The sequence below is a fragment of the Mus musculus genome, chromosome 3 (genome assembly GCF_000001635.26).
Source record: "Mus musculus strain C57BL/6J chromosome 3, GRCm38.p6 C57BL/6J".
In the NCBI taxonomy this organism is placed as follows: domain Eukaryota; kingdom Metazoa; phylum Chordata; class Mammalia; order Rodentia; family Muridae; genus Mus; species Mus musculus.
This window is the reverse complement of record NC_000069.6, coordinates 126,502,817-126,521,051: the sequence shown is the minus strand read 5'-3', so window position 1 is coordinate 126,521,051 and position 18,235 is coordinate 126,502,817. Positions and strand designations below refer to the sequence as shown.

Sequence of the window (18,235 nt, the reverse complement as noted above, 5' to 3'; positions counted from 1 at the left end):
GCCCTGTGACCCATCCAATAGCTGACTGTGATCATCCTCTTCTGTGTTTGCTAGGCCCTGGCATAGTCTCACAAGAGAGAGCTATATCTGGTCCTTTCAGCAAAATCTTGCTAGTGTGTGCAATGGTGTCCGTGTTTGGAAGCTGATTATGGGATGGATCCCCGGATGTGGTACATTTACACAATGGAGTACTACTCAACTATTAAAAAGAATGAATTTATGAAATTCCTAGGCAAATGGATGGACCTGGAGGGCATCATCCTGAGTGAGGTAATCCAATCACAAAGGAACTCCCGCAATATGTACTCACTGATAAGTGGATATTAGCCCAGAAACTTAGGATACCCAAGATATAAGATACAATTTGCTAAACGCATGAAACTCAAGAAGAACGAAGACCAAAGTGTGGACACTTTGCCCCTTCTTAGAATTGGGAACAAAACACCCATGGAAGGAGTTATAGCTAAAACATTCTTAAGGAAAAAGAACAATGACTGAGATATCATAACATCTAATCTCAAACTATACTATAGAGACACAGTAATAAAAACAGCATGGCACTGGGGCAACAAGACAGATGACAGATCCTCGAAATAAACCCACACAGCTACAGCCACCTAAGCTTTGACAAAGATGCTGAAAACAGACATTAGAGAAAAGGCTACCTCTCTTCTAAACAGTGCTGAGGAAACTGAGTTATCTACATATAGAACAATGAAATGAAACCCTTATTTCTCAGCCTGTACAAAAGTCAATTCAAAGTGGATTAAAGGCCTTATTGTAAGACCTCAAATGCTGAACCCGTCAGAGGAAAACATAAAGAAAATATTTCAAAATGAACACACATGTCAAAACTTCTGAAAGGTTTCCAAAAGCTCAGAAAATAATGCTAAGTATTTTTTATATATTTTTATTAGATATTTTCCTCATTTACATTTCCAATGCTATCCCAAAAGTCCCCCATACCCTCCCCCCCTCCCCTACCCACCCACTCCCACCTTTTGGCCCTGGCATTCCCCTGTACTGAGGCATATGAAGTTTGCAAGTCCAATTGGCCTCTCTTTCCATTGATGGCCGACTAGGCCATCTTTTGATACATATGCAGCTAGAGTCAAGAGCTCCGTGGTACTGGTTAGTTCATAATGTTGTTCCACCTATAGGTTGGAAGTAGGGCATTGTTGTCAGGGCCCAGGAAGGCTGAAAGCCTGGTTAAAGGCTGGGCAAGAGGGCACTCATCTGTAACGTCTGACTGGCTGACCTAGATGAAGACACAGGGACCAATTGTATAGGCTGGACTAGTTTACATCATTTTTTTCTACAAAGTCCAAAGCTTGGCAGTTTGCGTTCTGTGGGTAATCCCTGGACGGTGTCCATCAGCCAAGTGTAAATCTGCAGAGATGAAAATAGATGAGAGTCAGAAATTTAAGTATAGGAACTTCAAGGTAAATCTTCCATTTGGAACTCTCAGGCTCATAGTCCTCGTAACTGAGGAGAGTCTATCCTTAGGAGTAGGGAAACTTAGGCTGTAGCTTTCTGGAATCCATTTGACCTGTGACAGGTGGACCCAAGTCAAGTCATATGCTTTCTTTGACTCCCTAAAGCTTACATAAATTTTTATTTTACAAAAAGGGATCAAACTTCCAGATGTATTAGCATCAATCTGTACTGAGATCCACATCGTCACATCATTGGAGGGGATTCATGACACTGAATCATAACAAAAACCACAGCTTTGGGTTAAAAAGCATGAAGATGTTTTTCCCTGTCCAAGAGCTGGATATATGGTTTTAGCCCGATGAGATGCATCTTTAAGTTTGTATCTAGATGACAACCAAAGGACATTTAAAATCTTGAGCTTGTGATTGAATAGTAAGCAGTGTTCTGCCAGCCTATCAGAACTCTGTGGATCTATGTTAACACTCTGAACCTTTGAAATCTTAGTGTAACAATAGCAATTGGTGGGGGGCTATAAAACATTTCCCATTATTCATATCCCTTAAATGATTTTATACCTTTATAGCTTTCACAGATTTTAACACTTTTTCTTTCCATTTGATCATTTATTAGAGACACAAGTAGTTGTTATTGAGAACAGTCGTTGCAAGGCATGCTCCTTTAGTGAAAAGTTACCTCTGAAACCTGTTTATTATTTAATATGTTAGCAAGCCAAACCTGTCTGCCTTTTCTTTTTTTTTCTTTCTCTCTCTCTCTCTCTTTTTTTTTTTGTTATTTTTTTTTGTTTGTTTTTTAGTTTTTTAGTTTTTTGAGTCGGGGTTTCTCTGTATAGCCCTGGCTGTCCCGGAACTCACTTTTATAGACTAGGCTGGCCTCAAACTCAGAAATCCACCTGTCTCTGCCTCCCAAGTGCTGGGATTAAAGGCGTGCGCCACCACTGCCCAGCTTGCCTTTTCTTAATAAAAGACCTAATAGCTCTAAAAGAACTAACAAGGTGGCTACAGCCTTGGGGGAAGGAGTTGGTTGCTCACTGCTGACAAGCTGACAAAGCTACAGTTAGCCTAGTTGTATAGACACAAGATAAGACATGGAACCAAAATGACAACAGAAAACAGAACCAAAACAACAGTTAACAATTTGAGTTCTCTGATTTAGAAGTTCACCAGTCTGATCAGGAAAGATTTTTTTTATAGCCTTCTTGTACAACCGAGATGCTAGGAATCCATTAGAGGTTGGTGTGTTTGAGTCCTCCTCAGCTCCTGGGTCTGCACTGAGCCTTTCCAAATCTTTAGTTTGGGCCTCAGTGTTGAAGAATGACCCTATAGTTAGCCTAGACATTGGAGCCTCAGGGCTCCAAGGCTAAAGTGGACTATGTTTATAACAGCATATTTACAACAGCAAGTTTTAGAACCAGCTTAGACATCTGTAGTGGATAAAGGAATATATATATATATATATATATATATATATATATATATATATATATATGAATGTATACATGAATGAAAGTTTCACACACACACACACACACACACACACACACACACACACACACACACACGTATTGGAGTTTTGTCAACCATAGGAAGAACAAAATTATACAATTTCTATGAAAATGGATGCAACTGGTGAATACCACTGCTCACAACTAAAGTTGTAGTCTACCATGTCAGGACGCTTTCCTGAGCTCAGAGCAAAATGGAGGAGTCCCTTTTCTAAGTTGGGGTTTCCTCTTCTCTGCCTGATCTGTGTTGCCTGAACTCCTGAGGAATGTCACATAGTCCTTGGCAAACATGCAAGTTCAGCTTCCTCTTTCCTGGATAAGAACCTGCCCAGCAATTACCTGGGATTCCTGGGATGCCTCTCCATGCAAACGAGCCTTCCTAAGTACTTTAATCTTCAGCTAATTATTTTATTCACCCTGAGAACTCCTTCCCATTCTCCAAGGTTCATATGTAACCTTTGTTCACCCTGACTAAAATGTATATATGTACAAGCGGTCTCACTGAAGACCATTGGAAAGTGTGAAACCACATACATTAAACGAGATGAACATTTTCTCTCATGTATTAACCATACATTTGGAATGTATATCTATATATGTATGTTTAGGACAGAAAAGCAGAAGAGAGAGGAGAATATCTAAAGAAGAGATGAACAAGAAGAGGAGAAAGAAAGTGGGTGGGTGTTGAAGATGACAAAGCTATGTGAATTTTGAGGACAGTGTACACATCTTTATGAAACTCATCCCTACGTCCAATGAATGTATAGGAATAAGAATAAATAAAGTTTAGGCGATTAATAAAAATGATTAACAGAAATAGGTCATACTTTAGTTTTGGATGTTCAAATTTAGATGTCTTGATTCTGAGATGCTTCCAGTGAATCAGAAAAAAAAATCTGAAAAGAAGAAAAGTTACCTAGAGGTACAAGAAGGTTGAGGCTTGGCAGCTTGCTTCCCCACATTTTGGAGAAAATTTCCTAATCTTCCTTGGCTTTAGGGTCCGTATTTGTAGAGTGGAGTCAGTTATGGTGTCTAAATATAATTATGTGTGTGGATTAAATGACATCGGGTGGGTAAAGCTCCCTCAGAGTCCTATGCTGTGGCTCATTGGCAGGTAGCTATTTTTGTTTCTAGTAATATTGCTAGTGAATAGGGAGAAACCTAAGTTTAGAACGTGCCAATAAAGGTGCAAGTAACAGTATGCTTTTGCCTAGTAGTCTTGAAACAAGGCAGGTTCAAGTCATTTCCATGGGTTGAACCTTGTGGAACTTTTCACATTTAGGACACAACAAAGAGAATTTTTTTAAAGGTGTTGGAGAATGAAGAGCAGGAGCCAAGGAAGGAAAGCTGTTAGAGCTAATGACTTAACACCATGCATTCTATTGCTGCTAACAGAGTAAATTGATAAAGCTCTCAGCTGGAAATATGCTAAACATCTGGAGAGAAGGGTGCTTAGCATGATATACTCTGTACCCATTGCATTCTAAAATGCACCACGTTGTTTCCCATAACAAAACGAAGTCATAGGAATTGTCCTAATTAGGGCTATTATTACTGTGATGACACATGATTAAAAGCAACTGCGAGGAGGAAAGGGATTATTTGGCCCATGCTCCCACAATTCACCACTGAGAGAAGTCAGGACAGGTACTCAAACAGGTCAGGAACTTGGAGGCAGAAGCTGATACAGAGGCCATGGAAGAGTGCTGCTGCTTCCTGGTTGCTCCTCATGCCTTAATCAGCCTGCCTTCTTACAGAACCCAAGACCACCAGCCTAGGAGCAGCATCAGCCACAGTGGGCTGGGCCCTCCCACATCAATGACTAAAGAAGAAAATGCTCTACAGGCTTGCCTAGAACCAGATATATTCTTTCAGCCAAGATACCCTCCTCTCAGATGACTAGAGCTGTCAAGTTATCCTAAAACTAGCCAACACACGAATGACAGCATATTTCGTAAAGTTTATCTTAAAAACTTGGTGATGTTTACTCTACACCTGTCATTAAATTTTTGAAGAAAAGAATCAAATTGGGAAATACTATATACAACATTTCAAAAAGAACTAGGAAACAGGGTCAGCCACATTTTTGCTGAACTGTGAAGGAGGAAGAGATGGCAGTAAATGATACTGCAGGCCACTGGTTCTGTTGGAAGGAATTTTTGTCAGAGCAGCCTTTCTGGATTGTTGCCTCTGGCAAGACTTTCCTTAATGCACTTAATTGGAGACATTTCAGCCCACACTATCACTTATGCTTCGTATTTATCACCTTATACCTAGAAATCTTAATCTTTGAGATAAAATGTATTATAGGTTGCGAATTTCTAAGGCTTTCTACAAATCTTCAGACTCTATCAAAGACTCCTTTACAGCAGCCATTATTCTTCTGTTTAAAACAGTTGTAATGCTATTGCTTCAAAAGTGAATGGCACTTTTTATTTTAATGCAATTTTGCTTGGTTAATTAATCTATATAATCGTTATAACTATCTTCTTAGTGAGAAGCACTGTAGCTTCCAGTCTTGTATGGGAATGTAAAACTTTTACAATACTAAAGTGTGAGAAAGTGAGAAGACTTCACCTAGAATTCAGACCCACATTATGTCATACAAATCTTACTCATCGTCTTTCCTATATTTATTTTAAATCTCATTTTCAGAAAATCTTTTCTTTTCTGTTTGTGCTTCTTAGTTAATTTTAAGCCAGAGATGTAAACCCAAGATCTACTACTTATTTTAAGTTAAAAGGTCAATCAATTCTTTATGTAAATCTGATAAAGACAGGGAAGGAGAGACAGAGAGAGGGACATAAAGAGAGGGAAGGAAGAAAGGAGAGGGGGAGGGAGGGAGACAGAGAGGGGGGGGAAGGGAGAGAAGGAGAGAGAAAGGGGAGGAGCAGGGAGGGAAAGAAGGAGGAGGGAGGGAGGGAGAGGGAAAGAGAAAGGGAGATGAAGAGAGAGAGAGAGAGGGAGAGAGAGAGAGGGGGGGGATATCTTAAACCGTGATTCGAGGTTTAGCAGAGCCACCAGATAGTCTTGGTTTCCATGGAAACCATTAAACCACTGCTTTACATGCAGATAATGTGCAGCAGGATAGGTAAGATTAGACACAGATGTTGTTCAGTATGGTTAAAATGGTAGCAATAAAAAGCCACTGGCATTGGGAGGGAGAAATGTGTAATATCTTGGGCCCAGAGGTTAAGGCAAGGGTTTAGGATTAAAAGTTTAGTATTGTAATATCTTTGTGAGATAATACTTTTTCTGTTTACCAATCACTTCTAGGGGGCTTGCCTAGCATGCATAAGCCCTGGGTTTGATCTTCAGTACTGCAAAAATCAAAACACAAACCCCAAGAGAAATTCGTCAAGTCTTTCTGGGTCCCTTCATTTTAAGTACATGACAATCTGGTGCTTTTTGGTTTTTTGTCTCCCCCTCCCCGAAGGTGGGTGGGGAGAGTTACACCTCTTAGTTTTTGACTGTTGAATTGTGAGCAGAAATGATGTGGATCATTTCAAAGTCTAGCATTTAACGACTGGTGTAAGACTTCATAGAATTGTGTTATCTGATATCTAAACAATTGTCAGGACTCATTAGCTGGGGCCCTGATCAACCAGATTGAGGTGAGCCTTCCCATTGACCCACCACGTATTTAAGTCATATCCAAGCAAACTGAGATATACTCTTCTGTTATTTAAGCAAATAAGGTGGTTTTATGAAAACCATTGAGACTGCTGGTTGCTGGTTTCTCCTCGGCTACCTAGCCTTTTCTGAGTAACACATCTAATAAATGATAGAGGTAAAACTGTCATGATGTATGTAAAGTCTTTCCCAGTTAGTTATAAAATGAATCCTTAGTGGCAGGAATGATTACTTCTGTTGTGCTTGTGGCTTCTCTGGGCCAGGAGTTCTGAAGTGCAAAGTGGAAGTAGCACGAAGCTGCTCCCAACTGGCATCTCTCAGAGACACTTCAGCTGCAAAGTCACACACCTCATTCTTCTAGAATACCTGAAAAGCAGGCTCAGGCACAGCCCTCCCCCTGAGGATCTCCATATGTTCTCTTTATGTGGTTTGGCTTTCCAAAGCATGGTAACTGAAATTCCAGAGATAGCATCCTGGCAGAAAGTATTCCACAAGGTCCTTCAGAGACTCCATAGATGGGTCATCCATGGTATGAGGTGTGGGAACCTCAGGAGGTCACCAATTCTGATCTGGGTGGCAGGTAGAAGAAAAAAAATGGTGGGGTCAGAATTAGTCTTCATTTCTTCAGGAGATGATTTGAATGAACTCCATGAAAGAGTTGAATTAAGACATGTTAAAAATCTGCAGTTATTTCATTCAAAGGCATCATTAAAGTATGGTAAAGTTTGCATAGTTGTGGAACAAAACTCTGGTGGGCTATGAACAAGACACATTTCATTTAATAACAAGAATCATTTTTTCTTGAGTTTTTTGCTGAGTGTTCTGGAGCTCTCATTATTATAGTCCTCTGTCTATCAGTCAGTCTGTCTGTTTGTCTGTCTGTCTGTCTATCTATCTATCTATCTATCTATCTATCTATCTATCTATGTATTATCTATCTATCTATCTTTCTATCTATCATCCATCTATCTATCTATCTATCTATCTATCTATCTATCTATCTATCTATGTATCTATCTATCTATCTATCTATCTATCTATCTATCTATCTATCTATCTATCTAATCATTTATTCATCCTTCATATCTGGGCTACAGCTTCTCCTTCCTCCATGCCTCCTAGTCACTCCCCCACATTTACCCCTCCCCAGTCTACCCCCAACCCAGTCTTTCCACTGAAAAGAGCAGGCTTCCTGGGGACATCTAGTGAACACCGCACAGCATTTAGATGCAGTACATAACAATATGCATATGTGATTTCCCTTAGCAATTCCAGGATGCAATGCAAACAGTCACTGTTATCCCAAGAATATAAAGGAGGAAGAAAGATGCTGAGGAGGCACTAAACCACTAGATATATATGTGAACATTTAGATTTACCTTTTTCTGCATTTCTTTAAGAGATTAATTTATTTCTTCTTTGAAGGCATCTATCATCTTTTTAAATTCATTAATTTTATATACTCCATATTTTATTCTGCACCCCCCTCCACCGTCCGACTGTTCCACACCCCTCCTATACCTCCTTTCCACACCCATGTCTCCATGTGGATGTACCCACCCCCCACCACACCTGACCTCTAAACTCCCTGGGGCCTCTAGTCTCTTGAGGGTTAGGTGCATCATCTCTGAATGAACAAAGACCCAGAAGTCCTCTACTGTATGTGTGTTGGGGGCCTAATATCAGCTGGTGTTTGGTGCTCCAGTGTTTGAGAGATTTCAGGGGTTCAGATTAATTGAGACTGCTAAGTCCTCCTACAGGATCACCCTTCTCCTCAGTTTCTGTCAGGCTTCCCTAACTCAACAACAGGGGTCAGCTGCTTCTGTCCATTGGTTGGGTGCAAATATCTGCATCTTACTCTTTCAGCTGCTTGTTGGGTCTTTCGGAGGGCAGTCATGATAGGCCCACTTTTGTGAGCATTCCATAGCCTCAGTAATAGTAATAGACCTTGGTACCTTCGCTTGAGTTGTATCCCACTTTGGACCTGTCATTGGGCCTTCTTTTCCTCAGGCTCTTCTCCATTTCCATCTCTGTAATTTTTTCAGACAGGAGTAATTATGGGTCACAGTTGTGACTGGCATGACAACCCCATCCCTCACTTTATGTTCTGTCTTCCTGCTGAAGGTGGGCTGTATAAGTTCCCTCTCCCTACTGTCAGGTATTTCATCTAAGGTCCCTCCCTTTGAGTCCTGAAAGTCTCTCATCTCCCAGATCTCTGGTGCGGGAAGTGGGTGCAGCCTCATTGGCCTAGATGGCACCCTGGCCCATTGCCAGGCCCCGTGAACCCCACATGTTTACTGCCTTGTCCTAGCATGCGCAGTGAGCCTGCATGTGTGGGCTGCCTGCCAGGCTGGACTGTTCCTTGTGATCTGGATCTGTCAGCCTATTGGTGACTGACCTGAGTTTGTGCCTGGAGTGTGTGTGAATTCTGATTGGATGAGGTGGGGTGGAGCTAGATGAGGTCAGTTGGCGCGAGTATAGGAGTCATTGTTGTTGCCCTTGCCCTAAGTGGAAGAGGTTGTTGTAAGTAAAGCTGCAAGAAGGAGTAGAAGAAGAAGCTGCTGGGGAAGAGAGCTTTAGGGGAAAAAGCCACAAGTAAAGAAGTTGCTGCGTGAACCAGCCTTGGTGTTTGTGTTGTTCTTGTCTTTGCGGGCAGAGACTGTGTCAAGTGGTGGCCCGTACCGGGAACTCATCGTGTTGGCAATGATAAGTAAAGAAAGTACAGGCCTTTGAAAATTTTAGTAAGCATAGGCCTGATAGGTTCCCAGGAAAAAAGGGGACAGAGCACTAAGGATCTCAGATATAGAGACGGAGGGAATTTAAACGATATGGGTTCAACTGCGATTAAAATGAAAGTAAAAATGTTAGCCATCTGGAACTTGGTCAGGGCATGCTTGAGGGACGCCAGTAGAAAGTACAATGCTGAAATAGAGGAAGGAGCAGCAGTGCTTGAGGAGGCTAAGGAGATTGCTTCTCAGGCTAGCCGCCGAAAACCTAAACAGCTTAGACAACAAACCAAAGATAAGAAAGAGAAGAAGGAATCTAGCTCTGAAGGGTCTACTAGTGACAGTGACGGGACTGATAGCGACAGTGACATCTGTATTCAGATGTCCCACTGGAGTATGAGGTGCGGTAGGCCGCCCAAACCATCAGCCCCCCCCCCCCAGTTGCCTTCTCCTCCCCTCTATAAAGATGAGGGAGACAAAAGGGGAAAGTGTAGTCTTCATGCAAAAGTCTGGAAAAATGTGCCCGCCATTGCGGGGGCCTTCCCAGTATTTCAGGAGCAACAGGGGCAACGGTATCATGAACCCCTGGAGTGGAAAGTTGTACAAAGATTGAAGGAGTCAGTTTTGACTTATGGGGTCCAGACTGCCTTTATAAAATCTAGAACATGTGTTTAAACTCCGATAAAGGCAGTAAGAGTTAAGGTTAGGTACTTTTTGAGCAATTTCCTCAAAGATAAAACATTGCAACCTGCAGGAAAGCTCCTGAGGACTCAGTAGTAGAAACTTGAGCCATTAAAGGAGAATGCTTTAAATGAAAGAAAAAAGAGAAAAGATGGTCTTATATAGTGGATGGGAGGACTAGCCAATAGTATTAGAAGGAAAACAACAATATGAAAGGGACCATTGTTTTGTGTAAGATAAAAACACTTAATGTTCTTAGGTATGCATATGTATACTCTATGTAAATATGTTACAAATTTATATCTATAAAATCTGTATTTCAGTAAGCATTGTAAAGATATGGAAAAGACATTTAGTGAACAGGCAGGAAACAGAAGGCAGTGTGGTATGGGGGCACAGAACAGAATATAGCCATGTTTGAATAAAAGGTTTTTCTTTATGTACTTCTGTGTTTTGAAAGTAATAAGGTGTTCACAAAAATAAGATCATGGTTTCCTCCCCCAGAGGGGTGTCTGCCATTTCCCCTGGAGATAGAATTGCTCAAATTTTGCTTTTGCTTAGTCACCATGCTAGCTTCCCTTCAAGGGGACTGAAAAGAGGAAACCAGGGCTTCAGCATCACAGGAATACAAATATGAAAGCTGGTATCCTTATGGTTAACCAAAGAGTGTACTGGTTGTGGGAACAGATGAGTATTTTGGAGCAGTTAGTATTTGCTTCCTGCATTACTTATATGTCAGGAATGTGTGTAACCTGTTCAGTATCAGAATTTTTCCAGAGCTGCAAATCTGTCATGTGCAATTGGTACCATGTGGCTAGGAAATTGGAGTCATGATATCAACACAAAGATGAAGGAATTGCGAGCATCGATTGTTGCCGTGAACAACACACTTGTGGAGATTGCAACTGCAAAGCAATGGCTGGAGATCATCCAGGGAACTGTGGGATTCTTAAAAAATTGGGGAGGAATGGCTTTTTGAGCGCTCCTGCTGACTGTTGTGTGTGGAGGAATGCTTTGGTGGATGGCACATATGCAAAGGCGGCACAGGGCTGATAAACGAGCCTTAGTGCAGGCTATGGCAGCCTTGGAAGCAGGAACATCCCCCCAATGTTGGCTCAACATGCTGGATTAGTAATCAATGACGGGTAAGACCCTCACGTCCACATACCAACCTAAGACAGGATGGCGAAAGTGAGTTCTTCACTCCCATGACAGGTAAGGATGTGGCACAGATGGGGGAAACCTAAGACAGATGTTGATCCCAGAGCTACTAATAAAACAAAAAGGGGGAGATGTGGGAAGCGGGTGCGGCTGCATGGGCCTAGATGGCACCTGGCCCATTGCCAGGCCCCGTGAACCCCACATGTTTACTGCCTTGTCTTAGCATGTGCAGTGAGGCTGCATGTGTGGGCTGCCTGCCAGGCTGGACTGTTCCTCATGATCTGGACCTGTCAGCCTATCGTTGACCGACCTGAGCTCATGCCTGGAGCGTGTGTGAATTCTGATGATGGATGAGGTAGGGTGGAGCTAGATGAGGTCAGTTGGCGCGAGTACAGGAGTTGTTGTTGTTGTCCTTGCCCTAAGTGGAAGAGGTTGTTGTAAGTAAAGCTGCAAGAAGGAGTAGAAGAAGAAGCTGCTGGGGAAGAGAGCTTTAGGGGAAAAAGCCACAAGTAAAGAAGTTGCTGCGTGAACCTGCCTTGGTGTTTGTGTTGTTCTGGTCTCTGCAGGCAGAGACAGTGTCACTGTGGTGCATGTTGGAGCGTCCTCCCAACCTCCTATCTCCCCAGGTTGCCTGTTTCCATTCTTTCTGCTGGTCCTCAGGGCTTTAGTCCATTTCCTTCACCCAATACCAGATCAGGTTCCCCTCTCCCTTACTCCTTCCCCTCCCCATGTCCCTCCAACTTCCCTCTTGTGATTGCTTTCTTCTCTTTACCAAGTGGGACTTTGTGTGCTTGTGGTCCTCTCCTTTTGGCTTTGTTGTGAGATACTTAATATCTTGTCCTTTTTTGGTACAGGTACCTACCTTGTTTTGCTGTTTTCCTTCTAGGATTCTCTATAGGGCTGGATTGGTAGGTATGTACTGTTTGAACTTGATTTTGTCCTGGAATATTTTGGTTTCTCTATCTATGTTGATTGAGAGTTTTATTGGGCTGGATTGGTAGGTATGTACTGTTTGAATTTGATTTTGTCCTGGAATATTTTGGTTTCTCTATGTTGATTGAGAGTTTTGTTGGGTATAGTAGCCTGGACTGGCATTTGTGTTCTCTTAGAGTCTACATGACCTCTGACCAGGCTCTTCTAGCTTCATAGTCTCTGTTGAGAAGTCTTGTATAATTCTTATAGGTTTACCTTTGTGTGTTACTTGGCCCTTTTCCCTTGCAGTTTTTAATATTCTTTCTTTTTTCTGTGTGTTTAGTGTTTTGATTATTCTGTGACGATAGGATTTTCTTTTCTGGTTCCATTTATTTGTTGTTCTACAGGCTTCTTGTACCTTTATAGCCTTCTCTTTCTTTATGCTGGAAAAGTTTTCTTCTATGATTTTCTTGAAAACGTTTTCAGGTTCTTTGAGCTGGGAATCTTCTTTCTCCTCTATTCCAATTGTTCTTAGATTTGGTCTTTTCATTGTGTCCTGAATTTTTTGGATGCTTTGGGTTAGGAGCTTTTTATGTTCTGAATTTTCTTTGACAGTTGTGTCGATCTCTTCTACGGTATTTCCTACACCTGAGATTCTCTCTTCTGTCTCTTGTATTCTGTTGGTGATACTTGCATCTGTAACTCCTGACCTCTTTCCTAGGTTTTCTATTCCCAGGTTTGCCTCCATTTGTGTTTTCTTTATTGTTTCTCTTTCCACTTTTAGGTCTTGGATTGCTTTATTTAATTCGCTCACCTGTTTCCCTGTGTTTTCCTGTATTTCTTTCAGTGAGTTATTGATATCCTTCTTAAAGGACCCTATTATCTACATGAGATAGGATTTTAGGTCAGCTTCCTGATTTTTAGGTGTGTTGTATTCAGGGTTTGCTGTGGTGGGAGAACTGGGTTCTGATGATGCTCATGTATATTGGCTAATGTTGCTTATGGTCTTGTGCTTGCCTTTCACTATCTGGATATTCCTGGAGTTTGTTGTTTTGGGTGACTGTCTGGAGTCTGCCTCTTTTTTCCCTGGTTTGCATCAAGTTTCCTTTTAAGCCTGCAGCCTTGGCTGTATCAGAGCACCTGTGGGTCCTTCCATCTGGGAGCTCTTCACAGGGGCAGAGAAGCTGCTGATCTGTTGCCAAGGTTGCAAGAGAATTCCTCAGAGGCCTTCAGACTGTTGGGTCTTTAGTGGAGCAGTCAAGGTGTGTCCAATTGCTCTGAGTGAAGCTGATCCTCAACTACTCTGAGTGCAGAGTGTCCTCTCCTGCTGTGAGTTTAGCAGGTCCTCAACTGCTCTGAGTGCAGAGGGTTTTCTAGGATGGATCAGGATATGGTGTCTTCAGTGGAGCAGACCAGCCAAGAGTCTGCCCCAGAAGAAAGGACCAGGAGGAAGGGGGGCATCTATAATCTTTATAATATTGGATTTAAGGTCATCTTATTGTGCTTTGGTTGTGTTGGGATATCCAGGGCTTGCTGTAGTAAGGTAGCTGTCATATTACCCTATTTTTTTGTTGATTGTGTTCTTTTGAGAGTCTTTTTAGCTATCAGAATGGCTTTGGTCCCTGAATGTTCCTGTTGTGAGTATTGAGAGGGGGCTTAACCTTGATGCGCCTGATGTAGCACTCCTCTAATGAGTATCCTTGGGTTGTATGGTTCTGGCGTCAGCAGGTCTGTATGGTTTGGGATCCACAGGCTTGTATGGTTCAGAATCTGCAGGTCTGTGTCACTTGGGATCCATAGTACTAATGAAGCTGGATGGAGAGATGGCAGGAAAATGGATGTCCACTGGGGAAAGCAGACTGCCCTAGATTTATTTTTTTACTATTTCAGTTTATTACCTATACATTTGTATGGACTGAGCAAATAATACCAGATGTCTAAATGCCATTGATATACAAGGCTTTGTAATATATTGGTAAAGGCATATGCATAAGCAGAAAAAAATCAGGAAAACACAATAACCCAGTGACAAAGATGTATGGAGCAAAGGATGCTTAGTTCAGATGTCGAGCAAGCAGAATTCAAACAACTTTAAAGTATGAGAAGTGTTCAGGTTGGTGGATAAGGGACCTAAACTTCTTTAACATAGGCAAAGCTTTAAAAAAAAGGTGTGTCTGTATATAAGACTAGTAGAGGCTACAGAGACGTGATGGGTAAGGTAGAGAAATAGAGACAGATCAATAGTAGTAGACAGTGGTAGAGATGATAAAGGGTAGATGCTGGACAAAGATAGATGAATGATGGACAATAGAGGGGTGATGCTGTGCCTTCATTCACAACATCTCATGACCTACCTATGAGGTCTTTCATTTGAAAACTATATAACAATACATGTAAAATAATTTTCATGTGGAAACTTTTTTCCGTTCTTGTCATCTATTCATTTCTACCAGTCTTTACAGGATCTTATCCATCATCAAAATCATACCAGTTAATGGCTTCACTCTCATTGCTGCTCACAAATTCTTGTTCAGGTGGGGTCTTTATTATTTACACACTTCCACAATTTAATTGTATTAAAATTAATAATAATATTAGAGATCTTGAAATTTCAAAACTTTTTTTGAAGGAAGAAAGAATTATTAAAGGGATAAATAGAAAAGTGTTATAGGACACTTTTGAAAATATAACTCTGAAATAAATTTAAGAAATAAAAATGAATACTTCTAGTCTGGTTCCTTTTGGCTCACCTTTAATTCTTTCCTCTAAACTAACACTTCTTTCCTTGCTTCTTCTATTTGTTCCTCCCTCAAATTTCTCCAAGTTTGCCACTTATTTCTTTCCTGCCCCTCACCATTCCATGCTCTCTGGTTACAGCATCAGGGATTAAAAGCTTTGCACTTGACATTAAAATATTATCTCACCAGCATTATGCTGTGTAACATTTACTAACCACAAGAAGAGAGTGAGCATGAAGTGATTAAACAGAAATGTCTCTGAACTATTGTTGCCAGTAGTGTAATGTAGTCCATTGGAAGTCTAATGGCACCCAGCATCTGGATCTGATTTCATTTTATGCTTCGAACAGGAAATCACTTTCCTGCCCTGAGGCATTTAAATTTTGGGAAGTCCCACAGCATAAGAAAGAATAATGGCTCTGCAGAGAGGTACAAACAAGACCTCACAGCATATGGCTTGCAGGTTAAAGCTTATGAAGAGAGCAATAAACCTGTTGAACTCAGCTGACTGAAGAAATCAGTGGATAGGATACTTAATACATGGGAGAGCAATATAAAATATCTGTTAAAGGAAGACTAATATTACTTGTGTGTGTCTACGTTTATGTATAGACATATATTTGTGTAGGTGCATATGCACGTACATATAGGCCAGGAATCAATATTAGGTATCTTTTCTGATCCTTCTTCACATTATTTTTGAGATGAAACTCTCACAGACTGGGGATCACTTAGACTAACTGGCATGCAGTTCCCAGGGTTCCTTCTGCCTCTGCCTCCCAGTGCTTGTATACACAGATCATTGCACAAATCTTTTTATAATGGTGACATGAATATTAAATCAGGTCTTCATGCTTACATGGCAAGAGCATTGATAACTGAACCATCTCCCAGGTTTGCCCCTCAAAATTATAATTCATTCAAGACCAAAAGTCTAACAACTGCCTGTTAGAAGACTGGAAGAAAGAACCCAACACATTAGGTCTAACCAATTGGCTAGTGAATGATAGTGAAAGTATCGAAATATAAGATCTTAGTGAAAATATCACCAAATCTTTCAAGGATGTATAGTTTATGTAAGGTTATACAAAAAGCTTAGTATAGTTTCCATTATGTGGCCACAGTTAATTTAAATAATGTGTTTTTTTTTTTTAAGACAGGGTTTCTCTGTATAGCCCTGGCTGTACTGGAACTCACTTTGTAGACCAGGCTGGTCTTGAACTCAGAAATCCGCCTGTCTCTGCCTCCCAAGTGCTGGAATTAAAGGCTTGCGCCACCACTGCCCAGCTTAAATAACTTTAAACATTTTCATAAACGTCCTAGTGAAATGACCCTTAGAGATTGTGGAGGTTTGAATGAAAATGGCTTCCATAAGCTTACAGGGAGTTGCCCCATCAGGAGGTGTGGCCTTGTTGGACAATGTGTCAATGTGGTGGTCTTTGAGGTTTGGGGAGCTCAAGCCAGGCCCAGTGGCTCACTTGTTCTCCTGCTGTCTGTAGATCAAGATGAAGAACTCTTCTTCTCCAGCACCATGTCCTCCTACATGCTGCCATGACAGTAATGCACTAAACCTCTGAAACTGTAAGCCAGCCCTAATTAAATGTTTTCCTGTTGGAGACTGGTTCTAATGCTTTGATTCAATCAAGAATCTGCATGTCCAAATGTTAAAGGTCCTTGTCTTCAATTAGTTTTTGATAGATCAATAGAGATGCCAGCAGCCCATGGCTGGGCAAAGGGAGACAGGTCAGGATCCTTAGAGTTGTGCAGGGTAGGATGCAGAGAGACAGAGATGCAGAATCGCCATTACTAGGGGAAGAAGGATGGGACTCGGAGTGGCAGGAGATAAAGCCAACAAGCCTTGTTAGAATTCGGGTGGGTAGTCACTGGATACTTCCCTGATTGGGATTGGGGTAGCAGGGAAAGGTTTAGGAGTGTCCAGCCTTTGAGGTAGCCAAGGCATTTAAAAAAATAAGCTAATGTGTGTGTCTTTCATTCAAGGATCCAAAGATAGCTCCTGGTAGGTGCACACATACGATCTGCCAGGAGCCAAAGCAAAACTCACCACATTTTCCTTTAAAAATTTGCCATGGTAACAGTGTTTCTTCACAGCAATAAGATCCCAATACAGAGATCCTGTTAGACATAGCATTTTTACATGACATGACATACATTTAACAGTTAAGATTCTGGTACTTTGACAAACCAAAACCAGGAGAGAAGTAAGAAACAAAATTAGGTCTTATGAAATGGCTGGCATGTTTTCTGTGTACTTTTGATAAGTTAGAGACTGAGAGGGCACAAGACACTTGACCAATGATACCCATAGAAGAACTTAGAAGAACCAATATTCAGGTATAGGATTACTATAGAGACCTGTATTCACTGTTGCAGAAGCCTTCGAAACACATTATGCCTTATACTTGAATCTGTTCAAGTTGTAAGGTATCAATGTATGTGTGACACTATTCCTGAAGAGATGTGAACAAATGTCTACTCACCCCAGATAGGGAACCAATAATAAAATGAAGTATGGATACCACCAAAGTCCAACTTGCTGAATCAATGCGTTTTATTGGGGTCACTTAGAGGAATATGGGTGAAGAGCTATTTAGAGGAGCAGAAATGCCTCAAAGATGGCTCACAAAAACTATAAACCTGAAGCATAATGCAACACCTTTAGAAAGCTCAAAAGTTTGGAGAATATCCTTTGCAGGCATCTCAGTTGGGCACCTCTCCAGCAACTTAGCTGGTCTCTCGTTCTGCTTGTTTGAGAGTGTACCTCAGGAATCCCCACTGCCTATGTATGCTAGGAAGAGAGGCTCCAATTAATCTGTTCAGTTTCAGGGACTTCCTGAAATGATTTTGAGTTGTTTACTTCAGTGTTTAATGAGTTTGCCTGGAGATAGAATGATCCTTCACTTCTCCTTAAGACATCCTGTTGTTTCACCTCTCTATAAACATCCTATATCTTATTGAGCTTCCTCTTTAGATGGAAGGTTTTAATCACAGAGGAAACTGATACACAGTACAGTCACTCACAATAACTACTAAGGCAGACAATAATTATGATTAGTTCTGCTCTGGATATTGAAACCCTGTGATATTTAATTCTAATGTAAATGTTAGCTAATTTCTATTATTAAGTGGACACAGACTATCATCACCTGGGAAGAAGGAACCTCAATTGAAGAACATCTTAGATTGGTCTTTGGGCATGGTTGTGGGACATTGTCTCCATTGCTACTTGATGTGGGAGTGTCCAGCCCACTGTGGACAATATCATCCCTAAGTCCTGAAATGCATAAACAAGCTAGCTGAGCATAAGCCAGTAAGGAAGCCAGAAAATAGTACTCCTCCATGTTTTATGCTTCAAGTTCCTGCCTTGAGTTCCCTCATTGTGACCTAGAAATGTAAGCCAAATAAAC

General features: G+C 41.3%; 1 long non-coding RNA gene across 1 annotated transcript in view; it reads right to left on the bottom strand.

Moving 5' to 3' along the window:
• Nucleotides 1-1,123: 1,123 nt before the first annotated feature.
• The window catches only part of Gm46823, a 51,582-nt gene continuing 34,470 nt past the window's right edge, over nucleotides 1,124-18,235 (bottom strand). Inside the window, exon 3 of the long non-coding RNA XR_001783983.1 lies at nucleotides 1,124-1,389. This is a non-coding gene — a long non-coding RNA (predicted gene, 46823). The remainder of the gene's footprint in view (nucleotides 1,390-18,235) is intronic.